The following is a 16,453-nucleotide window of genomic DNA, read 5'->3' on the forward strand; positions in this document are numbered from 1 at the left end:
TTTTATGGACTTCCATCTGAAGATCCTTATCAGTTTTTAACTGAGTTCTTGCAGATCTGTGAGACTGTAAAGACGAATGGAGTTGATCCTGAAGTCTACAGACTCATGCTTTTCCCTTTTGCTGTAAGAGACAGAGCTAGAATATGGTTGGATTCACAACCCAAGGATAGCCTGGACTCCTGGGATAAGCTGGTCACTGCCTTCTTAGATAAATTCTTTCCTCCTCAAAAGCTGAGCAAGCTAAGAGTGGATGTTCAAACCTTCAAACAAAAAGATGGTGAATCCCTCTATGAAGCTTGGGAAAGATACAAGCAGTTGACCAAAAGATGTCCATCTGACATATTTTCAGAATGGACCATATTAGATATATTCTATTATGATCTATTTGAATTTTCGAAAATGTCATTGGACCATTCTGCAGGTGGATCTATTCACCTAAAGAAAACGCCTGAAGAGGCTCAAGAACTCATTGATATGGTTACAAACAATCAATTCATGTACACTTCTGAGAGGAATTCAGTGAATAATGGGATACCTCAGAAGAAAGGAGTTCTCGAAATTGATGCTCTGAATGCCATATTGGCTCAGAACAAAGTGTTGACTCAACAGGTCAACATGATCTCTCAAAATCTGAATGGATGGCAACATGCATCCAACAGTACTAAAGAGGCAGCTTCTGAAGAAGCTTATGATCCTGAGAACCCTGCAATGGCAGAGGTTAATTACATGGGTGAACCTTATGGAAACACCTATAACTCATCATGGAGAAATCATCCAAATTTCTCATGGAAGGATCAACAAAAGCCTCAACAAGGCTTTAACAATGGTGGACGCAACAGGCTGAGCAATAACAAGCTTTTTCCATCATCTTCTCAGCAACAGACAGAGAATTCTGAACAAAACACTTCTAATTTAGCCAATTTAGTCTCTGATCTGTCAAAAGCCACTTTCAGTTTCATGAGTGAAACAAGATCCTCCATCAGAAATCTGGAGGCACAAGTGGGCCAGCTGAGTAAGAAAGTCATTGAAACTCCTCCCAGTATTCTCCTAAGCAATACAGAAGAGAATCCAAAAGGAGAGTGCAAGGCCATTGATTTAATTAATATGGCCGAATGCACAAGGGAGGAGAAGGACAAAAATCCTAGTGAGGAAGACCTCCTGGGACGTCCCTCAAGCAAGAAGGAGTTTCCTATTAAGGATCCAAAAGAATCTGAGGCTCATATAGAGACCATAGAGATTCCATTAAATCTCCTTCTACCATTCATGAGCTCTGAAGACTATTCTTCCTCTGAAGAGGATGAAGATGTGACTGGAGAGCAAGTTGCTCAATACTTAAGAGCTATCATGAAGCTGAATGCCAGGTTGTTTGGTAATGAGACTTGGAAAAGTGAACCTCCCTTGCTCATTAATGAACTAGATACCCGGATTCAGCAAATTTTACCTCAAAAGAGACAAGATCCTGGCAAGTTCTTAATACCTTGTACCATAGGCACCATGACCTTTGAAAAGGCTCTATGTGATCTAGGGTCAGGGATAAATCTTATGCCACTCTCTGTAATGGAGAAGCTGGGAATCACTGAGGTACAACCTGCATTGTTCTCATTACAACTGGCAGACAAGTCATTGAGACAAGCTTATGGAATAGTAGAGGACGTGTTAGTAAAGGTTGAAAGCCTTTACATCCCTGCTGATTTCATAATCTTAAACACTAGGAAGGAAGAGGATGATTGCATCATCCTTGGAAGACCTTTCCTAGCCACAGCAGGAGCTGTGATAGATGTCAACAGAGGTGAATTAGTCCTTCAATTGAATGGGGACTACCTTGTATTTAAGGCACAGGGCCATCCCTCTGTGACAAAAGAGAGTAAGCAGGAAGAGCTTCTCTCAGTTCAGAGTCAAGAAGAGCCCCCACAGTCAAACTCTAAGTTTGGTGTTGGGAGGCCACAACCAAACTCTAAGTTTGGTGTTAAGACCCCATATCCAAACTCTAAGTTTGGTGTTGGGACTATACAACATTGACCTGATCACCTTTGTGGCTCCATGAGAGCCCACTGTCAAGCTATTGACATTAAAGAAGCGCTTGTTGGGAGGTAACCCAATTTTATTTATCTAATTTTTATTTTATTCTATTTTATTGTTATTTTGTGTTTTATTAGGTACATGATCATGTGGAGTCACGAAAAAAAATATAAAAATTAAAAACAAAATCAAAAACAGCAGAAGAAAAATCACACCCTGGAGGAAGCACAGACTGGCGTTCAACGCCAGTAAGGAGCATCTGACTGGCGTTCAACACCAGAACAGAGCATGAAACTGGCGCTGAATGCCAGAAACAAGCAACATTCTGGCGCTGAACGCCAGGAATGTGCCTAGAGGAAAAGCTGGCGCTGAACGCCAGTAACAAGCATGAAACTGGCGTTCAACGCCAGAAGCATGTTACATGTGGGCGTTGAACGCCCAGAACGTGCACCAATGGGCGTTTAAACGCCAGAATGGTGTGCAAAGGCATTTTACATGCCTATTTGGTGCAGGGATAGAATTCCTTGACACCTCAGGATCTGTGGACCCCACAGGATCACCTTAGGATCTGTGGACCCCACAGGATCCCCACCTACTATATTCCCACCTTACCTCCTAATCCTATTTTTGCTCTTCCCCATGTCACACTTCCCAAAAACCCTTCACCACTCACATCCATCCACTCTTTCCCATAAACCCCACCTACCTTCAAAAATTCAAAAACATTTTCCCACCCATTCCCACCCTAAATGGCCGAACCTCCCCTTTCCCTATATACACCCTTCCTTTCTCCTTTATTTTCACACAACACAACCCCCTCTTCTATACCTTGGCCGAACCTACACTTCCCCTTCTCCTCCATATTCTCTTCTTCTTCTTCTTCTTCTCTTCTTTCTTCTCTTGCTCGAGGACGAGCAATATTTTAAGTTTGGTGTGGTAAAAGCATAAGCTTTTTGTTTTTCCATTACCATCAATGGCACCTAAGGCCGGAGAATCCTCTTGAAAAGGGAAAGGGAAGACAAAAGCTTCCACCTCCGAGTCATGGGAGATGGAAAGATTCATCTCCAAGAGCCATCAAGACCACTTCTATGATGTTGTGGCAAAGAAGAAGGTGATCCCTGAGGTCCCTTTCAAGCTCAAGAAAAATGAGTATCCGGAGATCCGACATGAGATCCGAAGAAGAGGTTGGGAAGTCCTAACCAACCCCATGCAACAAGTCGGAATCTTAATGGTTCAAGAGTTCTATGCCAATGCATGGATCACTAGGAACCATGATCAAAGTATGAACCCGAGGCCAAAGAATTATCTCACAATGGTTCGGGGGAAATACTTAGATTTTAGTCCGGAAAATGTGAGGTTGGCATTCCACTTGCCCATGATGCAAGGAGATGAACGCCCCTACACTAGAATGGTCAACTTTAATCAAAGGTTGGACCAAGTCCTTATGGACATATGTGTGGAAGGAGCTCAATGGAAAAGAGACTCCAAAGGCAAGCCAGTTCAACTAAGAAGACTGGACCTCAAGCCTGTGGCTAGAGGATGGTTGGAGTTCATTTAACGCTCCATCATTCCCACTAGCAACCGATCTGAAGTTACTGTGGATCGGGCCATCATGATTCATAGCATCATGATTGGAGAGGAAGTAGAAGTTCATGAGGTCATCTCCAATGAAATCTACAAAATAGCCGACAAGCCCTCCACCATGGCAAGGCTAGCTTTTCCTCGCCTTATTTGCCATCTATGTTACACAGCTGGAGTTATCATAGAAGGAGACATCTCCATTGAAGAGGATAAGCCCATCACCAAGAAGAGGATGGAGCAAACAAGAGAAATCCTTTACGGTTCTCAAGAGATGCATGAAGAAGCTCATCATCAAGAAATCCCTGAGATACCTCAAGGGATGCACTTTTCTCCCAACAACTATTGGGAACAACTCAACACTTTCTTAGAAGATTTGAGCTACAATGTTGAACAATTAAGGGTGGAACATCATGAGCACTCCATCATTCTCCAAGAAATAAGAGAAGATCAAAGAGCAATGAGGGAGGAGCAACAAAGGCAAGGAAGGGACATAGAAGAGCTTAAGGACATTGTTGGTCCTTCAAGAAGAAGACGCCACTAAGGTGGATTCATTCCTTGTTCTTATTTCTTTCTGTTTTTCGGTTTTTAATGTTGTGTTTATCTATGTTTTGTGTCTCTACTTCATGATCATTAGTATGTAGTAACTATGCCTTAAAGCTATGAATAAAATCCATTAATCCTTCACCTCTCTTAAATGAAAAATGTTTTAATTCAAAAGAACAAGAAGTACATGAATTTCGAATTTATCCTTGAATTTAATTTAATTATATTGATGTGGTGACAACACTTTTTGTTTTCTGAATGAATGATTGAACAGTGCATATTTCTTTTGATATTGTTGTTTATGAATGTTAAAATTGTTGGCTCTTGAAAGAATGATGAACAAAGAGAAATGTTATTGATGATCTGAAAATTCATACAATTGATTCTTGAAGCAAGAAAAAGCAGTGAAAAAAAGAAAAGCTTGCAAAAAAAAAAAAGAAAAAAAATGGCGAAAAAAATAGAAAGAAAGAAAGAAAAAGCAAGCAGAAAAAGCCAATAGCCCTTAAAACCAAAAGGCAAGGGTAAAAAAAAAGGATCCAAGGCTTTGAGCATCAATGGATAGGAGGGCCCAAGGAAATAAAATCCAGGCCTAAGCGGCTAAATCAAGCTGTCCCTAACCATGTGCTTGTGTCATGAAGGTCCAAGTGAAAAGCTTGAGACTGAGTGGTTAAAATCGTGATCCAAAGCAAAAAGAGTGTGCTTAAGAGCTCTGGACACCACTAACTGGGGACTCTAGCAAAGCTGAGTCACAATCTGAAAAGGTTCACCCAGTTATGTGTCTGTGGCATTTATGTATCCGGTGGTAATACTGGAAAACAAAGTGCTTAGGGCCACGGCCAAGACTCATAAGTAGCTGTGTTCAAGAATCAACATGCTTAACTAGGAAAGTCAATAATACTATCTGAACTCTGAATTCCCAGAGACGCCAATCACTCTGAACTTCAAAGGAAAAAGTGAGATGCCAAAACTGTTCAGAAGCAAAAAGCTACAAGTCCCGCTCATCTAATTATAATTAATATTCATTGATATTCCGGAATTTATAGTATATTCTCTTCTTCTTATCCTATTTGATTTTCAGTTGCTTGGGGACAAGCAACAATTTAAGTTTGGTGTTGTGATGAGCGGATAATTTATACGCTTTTTGGCATTGTTTTTAGGTAGTTTTTAGTAAGTTCAAGCTACTTTTAGGGATGTTTTCATTAGTTTTCATGTTAAATTCACATTTCTGGACTTTACTATGAGTTTGTGTGTTTTTCTGTGATTTCAGGTAATTTTTGGCTGAAATTGAGGGACTTGAGCAAAACTCTGAAAAAGGCTGACAAAAGGACTGCTGATGCTGTTGGAATCTGACCTCCCTGCACTCAAAATGGATTTTCTGGAGCTACAGAACTCCAAATAGCGCGCTCTCAGCGGCGTTGGAAAGTAGACATCCAGCGCTTTCCAGCAATATATAATAGTCTATACTTCATTCAGAAATTGATGACGTAACTTGGCGTTGAACGCCAAGTACATGCTGCTGTCTGGAGTTAAACGCCAGAAACACGTCATGATCCGGAGTTGAACGCCCAAAACACGTTATAACTTGGAGTTCAACTCCAAGAGAAGCCTCAGCTCGTGGATAGATCAAGCTCAGCCCAAGCATACACCAAGTGGGCCCCAGAAGTGGATTTATGCATCAATTACCTACTCATGTAAACCCTAGTAGCTAGTCTAGTCTAAATAGGATAATTTACTATTGTATTAGACATCTTTTGACAATTTAATCTTTGACTGATTTAGTCTTTGATCATTTGGTCTTTTGATCATTCAGGGGGCTGGCCATTCGGCCATGCCTGAACCTTTCACTTATGTATTTTCAACAGTTGAGTTTCTGCACACCATAGATTAAGGGTGTGGAGCTCTGCTGTACCTCAAGTTTCAATACAATTACTATTACTTTTTATTAAATTCTCTTTTATTCTTATTCCAAGATATACGTTGCACAACACTTTGATGAATGTGATGATCCGTGACACTCATAATCATTCTCACCTATGAACGTGCGTGACTGACAACCACTTCCGTTCTACCTTAGGCCGGGCGCATATCTCTTAGATTCCCCAACAGAATCTTCGTGGTATAAGCTAGATAGATGGTGGCATTCATGGGGATCCAGAAAGTCTAAGTTTGTCTGTGGTATTCCGAGTAGGATCCTGGGAATCCGGAAAGTCTAACCTTGTCTGTGGTATTCCGAGTAGGATTCCGGTATTGAATGACTGTGACGAGCTTCAAACTCCTGAAGGCTGGGCGTGATGACAAACGCAAAAGAATCAAGGGATTCTACTCCAACCTGATTGAGAACTGACAGATGATTAGCCGTGCTGTGACAGAGCATTTGGACCATTTTCACTGAGAGGATGGGATGTAGCCATTGTCAAGGGTGATGCCTCCAGACGATTAGCCGTGCAGTGACAGCGCATAGGACCATTTTCCCGAGAGGATTAAAAGTAGCCATTAATGATGGTGATGCCCTACATACAGCTTGCCATGGAAAGGAGTAAGAAGGATTGGATGAAAGCAATAGGAAAGTAGAGATTCGAGAGGATTCTAGCATCTCCACACACCTATCTAAAATTCCCACTATTGATTTACATAAGTATTTCTATCCCTTTTTATTTTCTATTTATTATTAATTTTTGAAACCAATAACCATTTAATCTGCCTAACTGAGATTTACAAGGTGACAATAGCTTGCTTCATACCAACAATCTCTGTGGGATCGACCCTTACTCACGTAAGGTATTACTTGGATGACCCAGTACACTTGCTGGTTAAGTTGAACGGAGTTGTGAGCTTCTCTAACAGTGCCTGGAACTCTTTTATCACAATTTCGTCCACCATTGCCCGATTCCCGACACTAGCCTGAGTTAAGTGTTTTGTACTGCCGTCTTTATCTCAGCCAACGTCCCCTCCATGAGCATTTTACGCATCGCCGTCCTCATGGGGAACCTTCCTTTCGTTCTCCAGTCAGCGTTACGCATCGCCGTCCTCACTAAGCCGTCTCTATAGTATCAAGTGAGCGTTACGTATCGCCATCCCCACTAGATACTTGGCATTAAGGCCCAAACAACACTCAATTTCTTTTTAATATTTGCTCACTACTCTGCTTTGGCAGAAATACCTTTAATTTATACCTTCTTTTCGATCTACACTACTGTGGCAGACGTTCTTTAGTTTTTTTATTCTTTTAATTCTTTTGTTCTTTGTTCTTTATTGAATTATATTTCCACTTAACTCAGCAACTTTTATTTATTACCCCCGTACTTTATTTATTACCCAAAATTCTCAAAAAGTTATATAATTACAAATTGTACCTCGATTTTTATATACAAATACAATGTTACCCTTCAAATATAAAGTTTAAATACTAATCTTCCTCTTATACCCAAAACTGAAACCCTTAGTCCTTCTCTTTCAAAATATTACTTGTATTTTAATTCGTTTTTGAGTTTTTCGGTTACCGATTTTTCTCAACATTTAATTTAATCTTTCAACCACTAAATCTCATCAATTTCCTCAAAATACTACATCACAATAGTCCCAAAACTATTAAAACAACCACAACTAATCTATTCCTTATAGCCAAACCAACAAATCACAAGCAACAACAATAATTCAACATAAACTCATTCAAATTCAAACAATAATCAATGAAATCAACATTCACTTATCATATTCACATTTTATTATTATAAAGTTACCAAATTCTACCTCCATATGAAATCAAAATACTCGAGACTCTGGAAAAACTTTTCGACCGAGCTGCTGAAGAAGAAAATGTCAAAAATCGTCTGTGCCTCCTAGAACTCCAATTGGCAAAACTCAAGGAGAAGGAGAGCTACGTCACTGTCAACTTCTACCGAACAAAAGTGACACCAATACATAGAGAAGAAAGTTATGAACACTTTTATCGGATTAGATTTTTTTATTGGAGTTATGGATCGCAAGAAATCAAGAGTCGAAGACTTTCAGTCACGGTGATTCTCATTTTCTCTCCCTGATGGCTCTTTCTTTCGTTTCCTTGTGATGTTCGGTGATCAAGAGAGGAAGAATGGAGTTAGAAGATTTAGGATAGTGATGATGTGTTTAATGGAAATAAAAAACTTGTGTCTTTTTAAGCATGTATATATATACATGTATAAGCCACGCTTGGCTTCTTTCTTACTACTTCCTTAATGGGCTTCGGCCAAAGGAATAGTAATAATAATAATAATTCTTTTATTTTTTTCGAAATACCTCTTTATAATAAAAATTATTTAAAAATTCTAATAAATTTTAAACCCAAAGTATTATAAAATTTAATTTAATTATTTTTAGAAAAATAATTTTTTAAAAAAAATAAAAAATCATGACTAACTCATTATTTAATTTTTCAAAAACTCGAGGTGTTATATTCTACACACCTTACAAAAAATTTTTCTCTAAAAAATTGTTATATTAAAACAAGTTCAAACTCAAACCAAAGAAAATAGGGTCCACGAAGAAAGTACAGACAGTTAGATTTACAGGCTAACAGAGGTACATAGGGACAATAAGGTTTGGTCAGAAAATAATTAGATCATATTCTGAAAAATCCAAAACAAAGAATTCCAATGAAGGTAATGAAGGAAGAGATGGCATGAGTTCGTGTAGCACGAATAAAGAGTATACGTCAAAACTGAGCTAACTTCGTAATCTCTAACATTCCCAAATCCCGTAGTTCGTATTATCTATTACTTCTATTTCATCCATAACAACCCATTAGTGTTTCTATATACATAAGTCATTAGTATTAAGTTGGCTAGACCTAATACCATGAGGAATGCAACGGTTGACTAACAGTATTAATTAATAGAGAATCATGCATGTGAAACTCAAACTCTTGTCATTAAGACAAGTCCTATCGCATGACAGACACTCAGAGTATGCAGTAAAGCATAATCAGTCTATTCCCAAGGCTCTAACAGGAACAAACTGCTCTGATACCATACTGTAACACCCTAACTTTTAGCACCTCATGATCGTACTAAAAGTTTGAGCACTACTTACCTCTATTCCTTTAATTATATACTATATTTTTTTAATATTAAGCCATTGTGAATACGAACAGAAACTCTTATTAAGAAAACAAAAGGAGACTTTGTTTTAAACCACTTAATCACAAAAGTATATATATTCATATAACTTTATATATATATAGACTTATTTCAAAGATCCTCAATACAAGTTCTACCCCTCTAAAAACCAAAAGAATAAACGATGAGAGGAAAATAAATTCTAACAACTCAACTTGTAAGCATAATCTTCTATGCTCTTCTAGCTCCACACTAAATCTTCGCACCTGTAGCTGAAAGGGGGTGGAGATAGGGGGTAAGAACTGGAGAGTTTTTAGTAGGGTTGGGGTGTATAGTTAAGTTCGTTTCATTATGTTCTCAGTCATTAACAACAGTTAATAAAGTATAATCCAACTCAGTAATTACAGAACATAGAATCGAATCACAAGCACACACAATCATAGAAAATACAACCATAAACAAATATGCACAAACAAGTATGATGCATGTCTAATCCTATACAGGCCATGAGCTCATGTGTCGGTTTGTTCCCTGATTTCCGACAATAGTCCTAAGATAAGCATTTCGTACTGCCGTCCTTATCTCAGCCATCGTCCCCTCCATTAGCATTTTATGCATCGCCGTCCTCATGGGGGAATCTTCCTTTCAGTCTCCAATGAACTTTACGCATCGCCGTCCTCACTGAGCCGTCTCTATAGTATCAAGTGAGCGTTACATATCGCCATCCCCACTAGATACTTGGCACTAAGACCCAAACAGCACTCAATTTCTTTTTTAATCTTTGCTCTCTACTCTGTTGTGGTAGAGATACTTTTAATTAATACCTTCTTTTCTATCTGCTCTACTGTGGCAGACGTTCTTTAGGTTCTTTTATTCTTTTAATTCTTTTGTTCTCTGTTCTTTATTGAATTATATTTTCACTTAACTCAGCAACCTTTGTCTGAGTTTGGCTTCTAGTGCCGTAACCTTTGTAAGCAAACTCAGTCTTACATGTGCAACTCTCTTGAGCTGATGTATGCAGACGTAACCTCTGTAAACAACCTCTGTTTTACAGGTACAACCATCAACTGGATTGGCCGATGTATCTCTGGAAAGCAAATCTCGATGGACTCACCACCATATCTCTGCTTATCTTATTTTCTTGTCGTTCTTTCTTTCTTTCTTTCTTTTCTTTCTTATCATTCTACAATATAAATTGTCTTCGCATTATTTTCTTGCCTTTCCCTAAATGTCTTATGGAAAAGAATTGTAAAATACTTTAACTAAGTCTGCGTTCTCTAAAACTTTTAAGATCACTTAGTTTACTCTTCTCTGACTTATTATAATATTAATTATATATTTACTAGATAATATTCTTAATAAAATAATAATAACAATGATATAAATAAGATATTTTAAATAGTAAATAAATAATATATATATATATTTTCTTAAAACTTAGTTTATAAAATCTTATTTTTTAAATTTTTATTAATTACTTTCTAAATCATTTGAACTTTTAATATTCTATTTTTAAACTTAATATTTATAACATTATATTTGAAACCTTCATTTATTTTCATATTTATAAAATTAACCCTGAAATTTTATAAAATATCTATTTTTTCTTTGTACTTTATTTATTATCCAAAATACTCGAAAACTTGTATAATTACAAATTGTACTTTGATTTTTATATACAAATACAATGTTACCCTTCAAAAATAAAGTTTAAATATTAATCTTCCTCATATACATAAAACCAAAACTTTTAGTCCTTCCCTTTCAAAATATTACTTGTATTTTAATTCGTTTTTGAGTCTTTCGATTACCGATTTTTCTCAACTTTTAATTTAATATTTCAACCATCAAATCTCATATATTTTCTCAAAATACTATATCACAACAGTCCCAAAACCATTAAAACAACCACAATTAAGCTGTCCCTCATAGTCAAACCAACAAATCACAAGCAACAATAATAATTCATCAATATAAACTCATTCAAATTCAAACAATAATCAATCAAATCAACATTCACTTATCAAATTCACATTTAATTATTATAAAGTTACCAAACCCTACCTCCATATGAAATCAAAATACTCGAGACTCCGGAGAAGCTTTTCGACCGAGCTGCTGAAGAAAAAAACGTTAGAAATTGTCTGTGCCTCCTAGAATTCTAATTGGCCGAACTCAAAGGGAAAGAAAGCTACGTCACCATCAACTTCTACAGATCAAAAGTGATACTAACACATAGAGGAGGAAAATATAAATACTTTTATCGAATTAGATTTTTTTATTGGAATTACGGATTGCAAAAAATTAAAAGCTGAAGATTTTCGATCACGGTGGTTCTCATTTTCTCTCCCTCAAGGCTCCCTCTTTCTTTTCCTTGTGATATTCGGTGATCAAGAAAAGAAGAAAGATGTTAGAGGATTTAGGATAGTGATGATGTGTTTGATGGAAATAAGAAACGTGTCTTGTTAAGCATGTATATATATACCTGTATAAGCCACGTTTGGCTTCTTTTTTACTAGTTCCCTAATGGCCTTCGACCAAAGGAATAATGATAATAATAATAATTTTTTTTATCTTTTTTGAAATACCTATTTATAATAAAAATTATTTAAAAATTTTAGTGAATTTTAAATTTAAAATATTATAAAATTTAATTTAATTACTTTTAAAAAATAATTTTTTTAAATAAAATAATAAATCATTACTAGTTCATTATTTAATTTTTTAAAAACTTTGAGGTGTTATACTTATCAAAGAGCTTACAAGCATCTCCACGTGACGAGTGTGTCATAAAACCATCATTTATCTTGTTGTTACTATTTCAGGTCATGCAAGAGCCGAACTCATCGATGAATACAACTGTTTTAGTCTAGAGATTAAGGGCAAATAGTGCATTCATTTGTTTAAAATTCTCTTTAACCACATTTTCCAATCTATTATTTCTCGACATGAAATCTCAATGCATTACAAAATCTACAAACAGTTAGATTTACGTCCCCTTGTAATATAGCATACAACTGTTCAAACAACAATCACTTTTCATTGCATTCAGACCTAATTTTAAAACTAACTTCTTTGCTTCGTAGTGGCTCCGGGGGATGCCACTAGTCCTGACAGGTATTAAGTCATTGCAAAGGGTGACCCACTTATTAAATGACTCTTGGGTGTGATTTGACTCAAATTTAATACTCATCATTCTAACACATGAATAAAATTTCGAATGAATATGCCCTTCATACAAGGGTTTCGCGACAAATTCTAATAGATAATAAAAACTCTTTGCATCTAGGTTAGGCTCTTGTTCAACATCTTCCGTATTAGTAACACCTATTGCATCAAACATCATCTTATTGTATCTCTCTTAGTTACCCTCCCAATTCATTTTTTTCATGTTTGGTTCTCTAACCACCCGACCCTCGTCAATCGACCCCCAATCATATTGAAATTTGAGGCAGACTAGTTAATTTTTTACTCATCCACTTCTCCATGTTTATTCTATATCCAATACCTATCCATGAACCCATTACAGTAGAGATGAATTGTTATATCCGAAGGTCCTAACCACTTAGTCAGCTGAAACTTATAGTACAGACACTTAGATATTCCTTGAGACCTAAACGGTTCTATGTTGAAGACATACAAAACAAACGTGTCAACTCCCTCAAAGAATTCAAATTTTAAATCCCTGGACTTTATCTTTATCATACATCCACAAATGATGACTTAAAATTATCTTGCAACAAACACACTAGAATTCATCCAACAACACAACTTATTAAAATTTTTAGAAAATTTGGTAGGATTTCTCCTATAATTAGAATCTCCAACCAAACTCGATTATCATTTTCTCACAAACCAAAGCTATTTTAATCAATTTAAATGAAATTTTTTGGTAGAACTTTTCCTTAGTTCAGAGATATTTGCCAAATAAATTTAATAGTTTTCATAGAAAAAATATAAGCAGGCATAAATTAGAACAAACATGAATTCAATAACACATCAAATGCTAACTGTTCCGGGGGTTACCTGAAACGAGTAGCTCGGACGTCTTGGTGAGGCCCGAGGTGGGGGTCAGGGACCCGAGCTTGATATGTGGAGTGGTTGGTGGTTGTACCTGCAATGACACTCCGATGCTTAAGTTAGCATGGGTCCAAGCAGATATTGAGTAGAATTAGAGTATGAGTTATACCTGGGTGCTCCAGTGTATTTATAGTAGTTGGCTGTGATCTTCCCTGGATAAGATATTCTTATCTTATCTTATCTTTTGGGAGTTTTATCCCTATCTTTGTGGAACCGCCTTTCTCTAGGCCTTTTCGGCCTTTTAGTTTTTGGGCTGCGTTCCTTTTGATGGGCCTTTTTAGCTTTGTTGTCCGAGGTCCGACCTCAGGTGTGGGCCTTGGGACGAGGTCGGACCTTTCATGGATTTTGCCGATTTGGAGGAGCTCGGACAGGGTATGAACAGTGCCCCTGCCCGAGTTCGTCCTTTTTGAGAGGTTGAGCTCGGGCATAGTAGTTTTTCAAAATTCAAAAAATGGCCGTTTCAGCATTTATTGCATTTTACCGTTTCTTCTCGATTTTCGTTCGGGCTCTGTGAAGGCATTATTTATTTGCCCCTTTTCCCCTTTTTCTTCGTTTATTCTGTTCCCTTCCTGTTTTTCTGAGTTTCGCCATCTTCTTTTTTCGAGCGACGTTTTCTTCTTTCTTTTTCTTCTTTTCCGAGTCCTTCTGCGTGTTCTTCCGGGGTTTCCTCTGTGCCGCCGTTCTGTTCTCCTTGCTTCGGAGTTCATCGTCTTCGTTTCCTTCTTCCAGGTTTGTTCCTGTTTCTTTTCTTTGTGCACGTATGCTTCTGTTTTCTGTTTTCTCTATGCCTGGTTTGCCCCGAAAAGAGGCGCCGCCATTGCTTTGTCTGTTTGTATATATTGGGGGGGCTCTTTTCTTTTGGTATTTTGTTCCGGGTTGCTGCATTTTCATCTCAAAGATTGTTGTTTCTTGTTTTTGCTGAATGGGTTTTCGCTGCCTGCTTTTATGTGATTTTTGCTTGCTGTTGTATTCTTCTTTGTAGGCAAGAATTTTTATGTCTCGAAAGGTTCTTCAAGCGATGTCGACCAAGGTTCCGAGTGGTCTTGGTTGGGTAGATCCTGTTCCTCTAAGAGTCCCGTCTGTGGTAGATTCTGAGTATTTAGCTAGGTTTCGTAGGCAATGTAGCATATGTGAAGATAGAGAATCTGAGAGTGATTATGAGTTAGTAGCCCCGGATTCCGAGGAGAGAGTGTGCTTCCCGCCTTTAGATAGTTCCGAGAAGCTCTTCTTTTATGCTTATGATTGCTTTTTCTCTAAGCTGAATGTCCGACTTCCTTTTACCGACCTGGAGTCCGAGGTGTTATGGTCTTGTAACCTTGCCCCTACGCAGCTTCATCCGAATTCTTGGGCATTTTTAAAGCTGTTCCAACTTTTGTGTCAATTTTTGGGTGTCTCTCCCTCTATTTCTCTTTTTTCCTATTTGTTTGTGTTGACGAAGCCGGGGTCGGGCGGAGGGAAGGTGTCTTGGGTCTCTTTTAGGGCTAACCAGGGGAGGAAGTTCTGTACCCTGTATGATGAGTCTTTTCACGATTTTAAGAACTTTTATTTCAAGGTCCGGGCTGTTGGAGACGTCCGACCTTTCTTTCTAGATGAGAGTGGGGAGCCTTCTTTTCCTCTTTGTTGGCAGGAGAATATAGTGTCTGCTAAGTATACTTTTGAGAGTCTAGATGAGGTGGAGCAGGCTTTTGTGGGTGTGGTGAGCAGTTTATGGGGTCGGGCACCTCACTTGGACACGAAGAAAATGCTGGGAGATCCAAGCCTTCTCCGTTCCGAGTTAGGTAGTTCCCGACCTCTTTGAGATTTATCCTTTTTAGTATTTGGGTTTTGCTTGTTTTCGGTGGAATTTCTGTTGTGGTGATCTCTTTTTTTTTCTTTTTTATTTCTGCAGAGATGTCTTCTCAGGCGGATTCCATGAAGTTTCTTCATCGGACGAAGAAGTCGGTGGCTGCTCGAAATCTCGAGGCCGGGGATGCTTCTGCCCGATCTTCTCCGCAGAAGACTACTGTGGGTGTTCAGACTCGGTCGAAGACTATTCCGACTCCCCAGTTCCGAGCTATAAGTCAGGATCCTCCGACCTCTGGGCCTGCTACCTCTTCTCCTCCTCCGTTCTCGGGTCCTCCTCCCAAGAAGCAGAAGACCTCTCAAGAGCTTGCCGGTTTCAATGATAAGGACTTTGACGCTCTTGGTTGGATTGAGCAGCATATTCTCCCTCAGACCTTTATTTCCACTGATGATGTTTCTATGGAGCATCATTTTCAGTATATGGCGCGGAGCTGTGTCCGGATGGCTAGTCTTCATGCCGCTATTGCCCGGGAGTTCAAGAAATCCCCCCTTGGGGCGACCAGCTCCCGACTTGAGAGGACTCAGTCCGAGCTTGATAGGATTAGTCAGATGAAGGCTGCCAGGATTACTGAGCTGGAGGCCTCTTTGGAGAAAGAGAAAACTAAAGCTACCGCGGCTGTGGCGGCAGCGAAGACATCTGAGGAGATGGCGAAGGCGGCTACAGAGAATTATACTCGGCTATATATCGAGCTTGTGGAGACAAAGGAGGAGTTGCAATCTGCACAGGACAAGTTTTACGAGCTGGAAGGTCATGTGGCCAAGGGTATGGATGCCATGTTTGAGAATTTGAAGGCTCAGGTCCGGGTTCTTGCTCCTGACCTGGATCTGAGCTTATTCAGTACGGACAACGTTGTTGTGGAGGGGAAGATTGTTCCTGCTCCTTCCGAGGATGAGGTTCCGATGTCCGACCCCAAAGCTCCGGTTGAGAACCCGACTTCACCTTTGGTCGGGGATAGATCTGGTCGGGATGATGTTGCCGTTGATGCAGTCCCGATATCTATGTTTCCTCCACAGCCTGCTGTTGATGTGGAGTCTGGAAAGGACCTTGATCCTCTGTAATCTTTTTTAGTGGTTTGCCCGGCCTGTGGGTTTTTTGTTGGATGGTTTCTGTGAACGCTTTTGGACACCTTTTGCTTTATTTAGCTACTTGTGGTAACTTTATTATGCGGCGTTTTTGTTCGCGTTTTGACCTTTTGTTTCCGCTTTTGTGCTTTTTAGTTGTTTTCGGATAACAACTTTTTAGCTAGCGTTTTGACCTTTTGTTTCCGCTTTTGTGCTTTTTAGTTGTTTTCGGA

The 16,453-nt window shown here is 38.6% G+C and overlaps 1 non-coding gene across 1 annotated transcript; it reads right to left on the reverse strand.

The window, feature by feature from the left end:
* Nucleotides 1–237: 237 nt before the first annotated feature.
* Nucleotides 238–341, reverse strand: LOC112700195 (small nucleolar RNA R71). Its single transcript, XR_003153109.1, has one exon. It is a non-coding gene; the product is annotated as a small nucleolar RNA R71 (small nucleolar RNA).
* Between the last annotated feature and the right edge of the window lie 16,112 nt (nt 342–16,453).

Source organism: Arachis hypogaea, chromosome 6 (assembly GCF_003086295.3).
Source record: "Arachis hypogaea cultivar Tifrunner chromosome 6, arahy.Tifrunner.gnm2.J5K5, whole genome shotgun sequence".
NCBI classification, from domain to species: domain Eukaryota; kingdom Viridiplantae; phylum Streptophyta; class Magnoliopsida; order Fabales; family Fabaceae; genus Arachis; species Arachis hypogaea.